The sequence below is a fragment of the Carcharhinus amblyrhynchos genome, chromosome 11 (assembly GCF_965287045.1).
Source record: "Carcharhinus amblyrhynchos chromosome 11, sCarAmb.v2.hapA, whole genome shotgun sequence".
Lineage (NCBI taxonomy): Eukaryota > Metazoa > Chordata > Chondrichthyes > Carcharhiniformes > Carcharhinidae > Carcharhinus > Carcharhinus amblyrhynchos.
This window is the reverse complement of record NC_137334.1, coordinates 32,584,462-32,596,915: the sequence shown is the minus strand read 5'-3', so window position 1 is coordinate 32,596,915 and position 12,454 is coordinate 32,584,462.

The following is a 12,454-nucleotide window of genomic DNA, read 5'->3' as shown; positions in this document are numbered from 1 at the left end:
AACATTTATTAACCATAATGGATATATCCATTAGATTTCCAGAGGCCATTCCATTATGCAATATTACAGCAAAAAAGATTGTAGAGGAGTTATATGAATTTTTTACTAGATATGGACTACCCACAGAAATACAACCAGATCAAGGATCAAATTTTACATCAAAGTTATTCAAGGAAGTTATGGAAAGCTTAGGAGTAAAACAATTTAAATCAACTGTCTACCATCCAGAATTGCAGGGAGCATTAGAATGGTGGCATCAAACTTTAAAGACAATGGTGAGGGCTTATTGTTAAGATTATCTGGAAGATAATTGTACTTTTTGCACCTAATGAATCAACTAAGTTCAGTCAATTTGAATCAATTTTTGGTCATGAGCTAAAAGGGCCACTTAAATTGATCAAAGAGAAATTGGTGAGTTAGCATTTTGAGATTACATTATTGGACTCTGTGTCATATTTTAGGGAAAGATTAAATATATCTGATGAATTGGCTAGACAGAGTTTAAAAGTGGCACAATATGTGATGAATCAGGAAATGGATAAGACATCAAAAATTCATAGTTTTGCTATTGGGGATAAAGTGTTAGTATTACGATGAGTGATAGATGAACCTTTAAAGGAAAGATTTGGTGGGCCTTGTCAAATTGAAAGGAAATTGAGTGAAGTGAATTATTTGACAAGATTGCCAGATAGAAGGAAAACTCACACCATGTGTCATATGGTATTCTGATAGGGAAGGAAAGTGGACCTGGCTTGGGTCATTGCCTGAGTGGGGTCTGCATGTTTTCCATGTGCCTGTATGAGTTCCTATGGGTGCTCCAGTTTCCTTCCACAGTCCAAAGATGTGCAAATTAGATGCATTGACCATGCTAAATTTTCCTTCAGTGTTCCTGAACAGGCACTGGGCACCAGTAGATAAACTTTGAATTTTTAGTTACTGGACAATACTGTGAATGAAGAAAGTGAGCAGATGCAGAGACAGATACAAGACAAGTTGACTGATTTGGACCCGTTCCTGAGTTGTTGAAATTACCTGAATATAAATTGCAGGACTGTCAAAAACAGCTCATCATCTAAAAGAAAGATGAATTAATAATCATATGTGATCTCAGAAAGGAGATTGAGGAGCAAAAGTATTGTACTACTGCAGATGAAAGGAAAAGACAATGGGGTGAAGTGAGACTGTTTCTGTAACTGTACCATCATTCAAGATGAACTGCTATGATAATGAATCTATACAGTTTGCACAGACATGGATACCTAGTGAAACAGTCCTGTTCACAGGTGGTGTTCGAGTAAATTACAGTAGTTTTCGCAACAGTGTAACTGCCATGGTAACCTCTGGAGCCATGGTTGCATGATGTTGGTGTTTTGACACAATGAAGACAATTTGCTGCGTGTCTTTGCCAAAGGGTGCGCAGAAAATGGTGGTAAAGATCCAGAGTCATCACAGGAGTTGGACTGCCTGACAGAGGAACTGTTAATACAGTTAATAGGGCCTGTTAATAGACAGAGATAAAATGACCTTTTTAAATTGCCCTGACCATGCATATGTGAAGTTGAGAGAGCACACAAAGGTTCTCTTTTTCAAAGTCTATGAGCAGTTCAATCTTCTGGAAGATTGACATTTCAAGACACTGAAAATCGAAAGAACTGGTCCAACTCAACAAAAGGAAATTAAAAAGCCAACTCAACTTGGTTTTGCCAATTTGTTATATATGCCAACATAATGTTTTATCCTCCTGCTCCTGCCTGGCTCTCTGAGGATACTAACAAAATTAATCTATAATCGTGACAACAAAATTGAACTCGGACCTGGAATCAACACAGGATTAAGGACTGAAGGAGGTTTTTGGAGAGGAAAGAGGAAGCAATATGTCAAAAGAAGGAGGACTGAAATGATTATACTATCATGTCTGCATGTTCAGATTTTAGAAAATACATATATATTATGCAGTATTAATAATATGAAACTGCAATGATACTGTGCCTTTAAGAAATGTATTTGTCATTTTTGCTGTGCAGGATCTGTCCTATACAGTCAACCATTTTGTCTAGGTTCAACAGCACCGTATTGTTACTGCAACAACATAATTGACCTTAATTGTTAATGTGTTTGTTTTAATCTGAACTAATGTAGGGTTCTGTAATTTTGTGTTTTCCACTGGGATAATGCAGATTTGGGCTTGATTAAGTTGATTGACAGGTAGGGTCATTTGACTGGATACAACTAGGCATGCACAGAGAATTCACACTCATTTGGCTTTTTTGTATCTTTAGAGAGAGGTCACTTTCTCTGTATCACTTACTCTCTCTGAGGTCTCACTGGAATCTGCCAATAAATAAACCTTTTTTTCCTCAGATTCTACGGTGAGGGGGTAAAGGTTTCTCTGGAAGTTGCTACGTTAGAATTAGGAGTCAAGTGTCTTTATAGGAAGGGGTATAGAGTATAAGAGCTGGAGTCTAATGTTGCAGTTGTATAGAACGTTGGTTAGGCCGCATTTGGAGTACTGCATCCAGTTCTGGTCGCCTTACTACCGGAAAGACATGGAGACCCTGGAGAGAGTGCAGAGGAGGTTTACCAGGATGCTGCCTGGTATGGAAGGACTGGGTTATGAGGAAAGATTGAGCAAACTGGGGCTGTTTTCCCTTGAAAGACGGTGACAGAGCAGAGATCCAATAGAGGTATATAAGATTATGAAGGGTATAGATAGAGTAAACAGAGGTAAGCTATTTCCTATGTTAGAAACGCACAGTATGAGGGGCCATAGGCTTAGGGTGAGGGGGGAGAGGTATAACACAGATATTAGAGGGAGGTTTTTCACACAGAGGGTAGTAGGGGTATGGAATGCTTTGCCAAGCAAGGTGGTGGAGGCAGGCATGCTGGAGTTGTTTAAGAGTTACTTAGACAGGCACATGAGTGGGTTAGAGATGGGAGGATATAGGAGATTGTTTTAAATAAGGTTCATTAGCATTGGGACGTCCCTGGTAATGTATAAGGATGTGGAATGATACTAATGTTTTTCTCTTTTAATTCACAGGTTTTAAGTTGGTCCGCCTTGTTGTCCAACAAGGGGCATACACGCGATGGGTCGTACAAGGGCTGCTTTTGGATGTTCGAGAATAGCCTAGTACTTCATGTCGTTAGTGTACGCTTAAACTGGACCAGATGCTGGGCAACACGACAGCTCAGTGACTATCACTGTTTGCTGTGCAGACACATGGATTTGGGCCAGCGTCTGTGGGAGTTTGCACATTCTCCTCGTGCTTGCGTGGGTTTTCTCCAGGTGCTCCGGTTTCCTCCCACACCCCAAAGATGTGCTATTAGGCTGATTGGAGGTAATAAATTGACTCTAAATTAATTTTCCCTCAACGTGGAATGCCATAAGCATAGATAAGGGTCATGGGTGGAGGGGGGGACTGGTAATGTTAAAATGGCGGCGTGGGCTTGTTGGGCCGGAGGGCCTGTTTCCCAGACTGTTTTTGTTCTTTGTTCTTTGTCTTTTGGATTACTCTCCGGAAGAGTTAAAGGGCCAGAAATCTGGTATCCAATAAGCACGTTTGATTTTTGTGCTAACTGGTTCTAAAGAAGGGATTTAAGTCAATGTGGAGGATACTGCTGAGTTGGAACAATAAAGATAACTAACTGTTAAGAATTATATTTTGACATGTTTAGGCATTTCAATTGATAAAATATATGCTTTTTTTGGTTATATTCTAACCATACCCTTAAATAAAGTTTTTTTTGGATAAAAGCATCCTAGTGGGTCACTTGGACCATAGCTGGAGTGTAACACCTGATGGTCACCCTAATGTCAAAAGCAAATGTAAAAGTTAGGGTCTGGGCTTACTTCATAAAACACCTTGGAGTTTCTAATCTGGTCCTTATCACGTGCTATATACAGAGCTAATTAATCCCAGAACCATTAGATCAGATCAAAGCTCTGAGTCTTGCCATATTCAATCATTAGTAGTGGTGGACAATTAAACAACTAATGGGAGGAGAAGGCTCCAGAAACATCCCCACTCTCAACCAGTGGCGCCCAACAAATAAGGACAAAAGACAAAGCTGTAATGTTCACAACTGTAGTCAACCAGAACTGCTGCGTAGATGATGCATCACAGCCTCTCCAAGGACCCCACCATTATAGATATCAGTCTTTAATTGATTTGATTTACGCTATATGATATCAAGAAACAGCTGAGTGCAATGGATATAGCAAAAGTTATGGGTTGACATCACCTCAGAACTGGCATCTGGCTCAGCTATTCCAATACACTGGCATCTATGTGGCAAAATGAAAAATTGCCCAGATATTTTCTCTGGGTTTGTCAGGTTAGTGTCTTAGGCTCAGCCATCTTCTGCTCCTTCATCAATAGCCTTCCATCCTAAGATCACTGATGATTGAAGCATGTGCAGTTCCATTTTCAATTCCTCATGTAATGAAACAATCTGTTTCCCAAAGGTAGCAAGACCCAGATAGCCATCAGGCTTGGTTAGATAAGTGGTAAGTAGCATCCATGGCAAAAAAAAAGTCAGGTAATGACCATCTCCAACAAAAGAGATCCTAAATCATCTCCCCTTGATATTTATTAAATTAGCATCATCAAATTTCTTCACCATTAATATCCTGGGAGTCATTTTAACCAGAAAGTTAACTGGACCAGGCACATTAACACTGTGGTTACAAGAACAGTGCAGAGATTGAGTATTCTGATTCCTTGTCTCCCCAAGCTTTTCTACCATCTACAAGGCACAAGTCCAGACAGTGATGAAACACTCCCCACTTGCCTGGAAGTTCCAACAATTTGCAATTCCAACAACATTCAATACGCCCATTCAGGACAAGGCAATCCTTTTGATCAGAATTCTATCCACCACCTTTAACATTCACACCAGCCACTACTGACATACAGCTTCAGCATCTATAAAATGCAACAACTCACTAGTGTGGGGATGTTTCATTGACAGTGCAACCCAACCACGACCAACTAAAAATACAAGGCAGCAGGGGATTGAGATTCCTTATGATCACTGCGTCAAAATCCTGGAACTCCCTACCCAAGAGTGTTGCGGATGCGCCTTTCCCACTTGGACTGTAGCGGTTCAAGAAGGCCGCTTGACACCTTCTCAAGGGCAACTCGGAATGGGCAACAAATGGGGGCGTTTCTGTGATGCCAAAAATACCATGAATGAATGAAAATGCCAGTTAGAAGTCACGACCAGGAGACGGCGCTCTTTAGCTACACACCACCAAGTCTTTTAAGAGCACATACCTATGTTTGTCTATCATTTCCAAAAAAAGACATTTCGCAGGTAAACGGAGCAACGGAAATCAGAATTTAAATCCGCGCAGAACCATTTCCTGGCATTAGAGACAGCAGATATGGTTTGTCTTCCGAATAGGAACTGCTCCCAGACAACAGTCGAAAAACCAGTGGACGTAACAAACACTGGCCGTTTCATTTCTATCAGTTTTCTTCGGAAATCCCCAACTCAGGGCTGCCAGTCAGCCGACAAATACGCTGGAGGCAAATAGGGAAGGGTTTGGGTTATGTTTTGAACGGCGGATGGACGCAGCTTCAGGATTTGTGAACTGCTCCCGCGACTGAGAGTTTGAAGGTTTGTCTGAGCAAAATATCGATACGTCTGGCACTAGAAAGTACCGCCGCCTCTGACAGCGGTGGTTGAGGGGGAAGCTACATTCGGCACACTCATAACATAAATCATGAGCGGTGTGAGAAAAATGGGATACTTAAAGCGCCCGTGAAGATTAATGTGAGGCCTTAATCTTTGCAATTAGGGATGACCGTCATAAATCGTCCGTTGCAGTTTGCAGGGTGAGTGATGATTGTTGATATCAACAGTGCTCATGAATTCAGTGAACATTTCCTATGCCCTAGTTCGTTATTTTGAGCTTGTGCGGGTTTGAGTGCATCACTGTCACAAAGTAATACTATTGACATCGTGTCAATATTAATTGCATTACCGCCTTCGCCTTTGAACAAGCGCGGATATGTGGCAATTTTGCAAGGATGGGCTATTATGAAGCTGCCTTGATAGGTTGTGGCGGCTGCAGACGATGTAATAGAGTTGTCTTATAAATTACATTGCAATTATGCTTTTTTGCGGTATAATATATTTGTCCGCGTGTTTCTTTCGCAGATGAAATGGCCCATTGACAGGTCATCATGGCAATTAACTAGGGGGATTTTGCAGGAAGATAAAAGCATTTGGTAGATCAGAATTTTCAAACATCTACTCTACTGCGCGAATGATCTGCATTGCTGTAAACAGGACAGGCGGCTTTGCCACAGGACAGAGACGGAGGAGAGCGAGTGCTGAAGACTAACTGAGGTACTGGGGGCAAAAAAAATAAAGAGAAATACTGGGGAATTGTCAACGTTTCGCTTGATGGTGATTGCACCATGGGCTGTTTTAAGTCAAAACACAAGTTCGCGGTACAGAACGTCAGTCCTGCAGAGCAGAAGGACTATGTGCAGTGTGATGGGGCTGAGACAGTGATGGTCGAAGCCAGTTCAGTGGAGAGAGGCGAGGACGTGGTGCTGGTGAACCCTGCACTTCTGGACTATGCACAGCGCCTCTCCGAGGACATAGTCAGCACAGCGGTGAAGCAGTGGCTAGAAATCGAGAGCCGATACAGCGACATTCCTTACATTGAATGTGACGCGCCCTGAGTCTCCAGCGCTGGCAGCTCCCTCCAGTCTAAGTGCTGGGCCGGGGAAGGAAATCCTGCAGCCGGCGCTGTGATTCTCATGGCGATTCGCGCAGGAGCTTGTCTTCGTCTCTTTGTATTTTGATCTGTTAAATCGTGGCCGGGAACCTAACTCAATAAACGAAACGTTTGTTTTTTTTCAGCGAGGCATGTTTTTGTGGACAATTTAGATGAGCTTTCTTTTGCCAAGTATATTAGAACATTCTTCTTCCTACCCTAACACGGCCATTCTTTAAAACTCAGAGGAACTTACTATGAATAATTAACTTATTGAAGGGCAAATCTTCTGCCAACTATTTTAAACCACTTGCTTTTGGCATTTGAGGAGGGAGGACTGTAATTCCTTACACAAAATGCTAGCTGGAACAAATCAGATTATATGATCAATTAATTCAATGCTTAAAGGTGATAAACATTCGAATTCGAACAACACATAAACACATGCATTAACTACTTAGAGCATTATACCCTACAGTACGAAATCACTTCTCAGTTCACAAGATGTTTATCTTCCACATATCATGAGGGAGAGAATCATGCAACTGCCACACCCTCAGATACAGTGGTCTCATTTTTTTTCTAAATCTCAAGTACAAAGAAGGATGTTACTCTTGCTTTAAGTATTGTCTCCATGTAGGACTGTTTTGGCTTTTACATAAACATGGACCTACCTAGTTAAATCCATTAACCATTTTCTTTATACATTTGCCAGAAGTGTGGCGTGTACAAGTACCGCATAACAAGAAAACACAAAGATAAATAATTTTTGTTGACATTGCACAATTCAGGACATCCCCAAGTTTTTGCTTTTTTCGAAAGTCACCATTGTTTTATGGACAACAGCAGCAGCCAATTTACAAACTCACAAATAACAACAGAACCCATGGAGTTAATTTGTTGGGGGGGGGGGGGGCGGGAGCGAGGTAGGGGAGGGGGTTGGATGTTTAATTGAGGGATGAACAGTGGCCGGATTACAATGATGTTTATATCTATCTGAACAGACAGGAGAGACTTTGAAGTCCGATTAAAAGGACAACCTCTTAGGGAACTCTCCCAATATTGCAATGAAATGTCTCTCAAATATAATTAAGTCCCGGAATAAGACATGACCATGTGACACAGATGACAGTTTGGTTTAAGAAGTGAACATTTCAAGCTGGCTGTATATCATCAGCTATAATAGTTCTTACGAAGAACATTACATGATATTCACGTAACTGCATTCTAATAAGAATGATTGCATTAAAATCAATTATTTTATTTCATCTGGCGTTTTTCACAGTATTAATTCTAAAGAACATCTTAAGAATTTAATTCAAGCAAAAGTTGTTTTGGCAAAGTGCATTTTTCTATTCATTCATGGGATATTGATGTCGCTGACTAGGATAGCATTTATTACTCATTCCTAATTATCTCTGAAGTGGTGATGAGCTGCCTTCTCCTGTAGTCCACCTGGTGTTAGGGAGGAAGTTCCAGGATTTTGATTCAGGGACAGTGAAGGAATGGTGATATATTTCTAAGTCAAGATGGTGTGGGGCTTGGAGAGGAAATTCCAGGTAGGGTATACTTCTAGATGGTAGTGGTCGTGGGTTTAGAAGATACTGTCTAAGCAATCTTGGTGAGTTCCTGCAATGGATCTTGTAAATGGTACATACTGTTGCCACTATGCATCAGTGATACAGGAAGTGAATGGCTGTGGTTGGGATGCAATCAAACAGGCTGTTTTGTCCTGAATGGTGTTGAGCTGTACTTATCCAGGCAAATGGAGTGTATTCCATTACACTCTAACTCGTGCCTTGTAGATGGTGAATAGGCTTTGGGGAGTCAGGAGGTGAATTAGTCCCTACAGGATTTCTAGCCTCTGACCTATTCTTGTAGCCACAGTATTTATATGGTTTCTGGTAAATGCTAACCCCAGGCCATTGCTAGTGAGGGATTGAGCAATAGTAACACCATTGAATGTCAAAGGGCAATGGTTAGATTATTTCTTGTTGGAGGTCATTGTCTAGCACTTGTGTGAGGTAAATGTTTATATGCCACTTTTCAGCCAAAGCCTGGATCTTATGCAGATCCTGCTGCTTTTTGGACACTGAGCAGTTGCAATCATCAGCAAACATCCCCACTACTGATCTTATTATGGATGATCATGAAAGAAGCAGCTGAAGATAGTTGGATCTTAGAAACAATGCTAAGGAACTTCTGCAGTGATATCCTGGAATTGAGATAATTGACCTCATAACATTCACAGCCATCTTCCTTCACACTAAATATGACTCCAACCAGTGGTGTTTTCCCCAATTCCCATTGACTCCAGTTTTGCTGGGGCTCCTTGATGCCACAGCCAATCAAATGCTACTTTGATGTCAATGGCAGTCACTTTCACCTCCCTTCTGGAGTTCAGCTCTTTTGTCCATGTTTGAACCAAAGCTGTACTGAGGTCTTCAGCTGAATGACCCTGTCAGAACCCAAACTGTCAGTTTACAGGTTATTGCTAACAAAGTGCTGCTTGATAGCACTGTTGACGACCTGTTCCAGCACTTTATTGATGATCAAGAGTAGACTGATAGGATAGTAATTGGCTGTTTGATTAGTCCTGCTTTTTGTGTACAGGGTCTGCGATTTTCCACATTACTGGATAGATGCCAAAGGTGTAGCTGTACTGGAATAGTTTGGCTAGGAGATGCAGCAAATTTTGGAGCACAAGTCTTCAGTACTATTGCTGAAATATTGTCAGGGGCCATACCTTTTGCAGTCTACTGTGCTGTCAGAGGTTTTTTGATACAATGACGAGTGAATCAAATTGGTTGAAGACAGACTGGGAACAAGATGGATCATCCACTTTGGCCTTCTGGCTGGAAATTGTTGCAAATACTTCAGCCTTATCTTTTGCACTGATATGTTGAGCTCTTCCAATAGTGAGTATGGGGACATTTCCTTAACTGCTGAAACAAACTATTTGGTGAAGGAATAAGTTTTTTTTTATATGCTTATCTTTACATTTGAACCTAGCTTGCAACAGGGCTGGAAGCACTAATATGTTTTGCGAAATGTTACTCATCCCTTAAGAAATCCCGAATGAACTAATGGCTATTCACAAATAATGCATCAGAAATCTGAACTGAAATTCTAAATGGTCATTTTCAGTAAATTCCAGGCTGCTGCTGAGTGATAACATATAGGCAACTTTGATAGCCTCCAACAGTTAGTTTACTAAAGACAAACAAGATGGCAAAAATAGCAACTACCTATCACTTACCATTTAAGAAGTTTCTGCAGGAGAATTTACTATTACTTAAAGTAAGGCAAGGTGTTTAGATGACCATTGTACCAACAGATTGAAATATTAGTCTTATTAAAAATGACTGGTGGTAGAAATCATCCTTGTTGGAGGAAAAGTTGAATCCTGAGAGAGTTTTTCCATACCTTTGGTGTTCATCCAGGCATCTTCAATTATTTCAAGATGTTCAAAAAATTATCTTTCAGCAGTAAAACATCAATGTACAAAGTTTGCTTTGAATTTGGTAGAAAATCATAGCCAGTCAGAATAAAGGATTGATCCCATTGTGTTTTACAAAGTGTGGAGGCACTTCTGAAACTGCACTTAGTATAATCATCTTAGTTTTTTTTTCCAAAGAAGATCCGCTTAGCCTGAGAGAATTCTTCAATTTCTGAGAACTTAGATTGTCAACTCTCTCTCTCTCTCCCTCAAAAAGTCATTATGCAAATACCAATTTTGTTTCCTTCCTTATCGATCAGGACATTGTGACCAATAAACCATGTAAAGAACACTGATCAAAGGGCACAAAATTAATCTTTAACCCTTTCACCATTCTGGCTGGAGATTCACTGTTCACGTTTATTAGCTGCCCAAAATTAAAATGGCTTAAGCAGTTATACATAAACCAGCCCAAGATATATTAACAGATACACAAACCAACCACACTTTGGAGGATGCAGGATACTACAGAATGAAGTTAACTTCCCTTGCCAGGCAAAATCAAAATTACAAATATTTGATTATTAACACACTTGATTAGTAACTAAATATTAAAAAGTATACATTATAAAAAGTAGGTGGTGTTCTTCAGCTTTGGTTACAATCCACCTAGAAGGTATCCGAAAGGTTAAAAGAAGTTCAAGGGCACTGGGAAACCATATAGCTACAAGTGATACGAGTCAAGACCTTCTATAGGACAGTATAGAGAAGATATTAGCATACTAAATTAACAAAATTGAAATTGCAAATGAGTCCAAAAGCATTTTAAGTACATTACAATAACTTGGCATCGACCAAGTTCTACTGGTACAAAATAACATTTTTTAAGGTTGATAAAGTAAGGTTATTTAAGCTTGACTATCCCTTGTGCAGTTGTCAACTTAACTTTTAAAAACAAGTTTACCCTATTGTCAATAAGTTTATAGTTACAACAATTTTATTATTTGATCGCAACCTCATATTCCCAAATCCAGAAGAAATGGAATTGGCTGTCACATCTCCGTCTGGATTGTTTGCAATAACTCATGTATTTTTTCCCTCCGATACTCTGTCGTTTTAACTCGTAAGAGAGAATAGTAGTTTATATGTTTTGGGTTTGGACTTTGTTATAACCCAGCAAGATCTCGGATGAGCAATCACAAATAATTAGGTCACTTTTTAGTACCAATATTTCTGTTTTCTTTAGGTTCTACAAATTATAGAAGGGACTTAAGGGAAAGAATGTATTTTAATCTAATGCACAAACCTACAGATTCTTAGTTGAGTTCTTCGACTTGGGTGAGGGAAGGGGCAGGGCATTTTTTTTTTTGCAGCATAATCCATTAAAAAAAACAAGTAGACAAACAGATTTCTCACAATTATAATGCCAAACCATCTACTCAAACCCACCTTCCTATTGCCTTTCACGCCCCTTGATTTCTCGGCCAGTATTTGAATGTCCCCATATGTAAATATGCAGTAACAGCTTGTGATGTAAAACAACTGTAATGGCTATTTTACCTCCAATAGTCTCATCATAATTGCCTTTCTACCTTTATTATATCCCATTAAGTGAAGTGACTTAATGACATGATGCAGAAGCAGTAGCTCAGCTTTTTACAGGAAAGACATTTCTTGAAATTCAAATATAGAATGCAAGAGTTTGTATATTAAAATTCAGTAAAATAAAACCAAACTCAACAAAACCAAATTATTGAAACAAATTTGTAAAGATGGATGCTGAGTTGCAACAGAAAATATTTTATCTGGTGAAAAGAGAAAAAATGGACAATAGTAATATACACATATTGGCTCAGGAGGGATCTACTTGTAAACATGTAGCATTCTGGCAAATATTTATATCTCAACTAACATTACTAAAAACAGATGCCACAAATAAAAAAATTCTTTAAATAATCAGTTTTGGCAGTCTGTTAACATTTCTGATCAATTTTCTTTCATCAAAAGCTCACTAAAACACATTGGTTATTATCACATTGCTGTTTGCAAGCTGGTTGCTGTGTTTCCTACAAGTGACTACACTTAAAAAGTATTTTATTAATGATAAAGTGTTTTGGTTTGCCCCACGGTCTTGAAGGATGCTACTGTTCATAAGAAAATAAATCCTTGCTTTTATAAAGGAACAGTTATTCTGGTTTTAGACAGAATCTCTGTGTATAGTTATTTATAACTTTTCAAATGCATGGATGTTATCATACAAAATATTGGTCTGTGGAAGATAA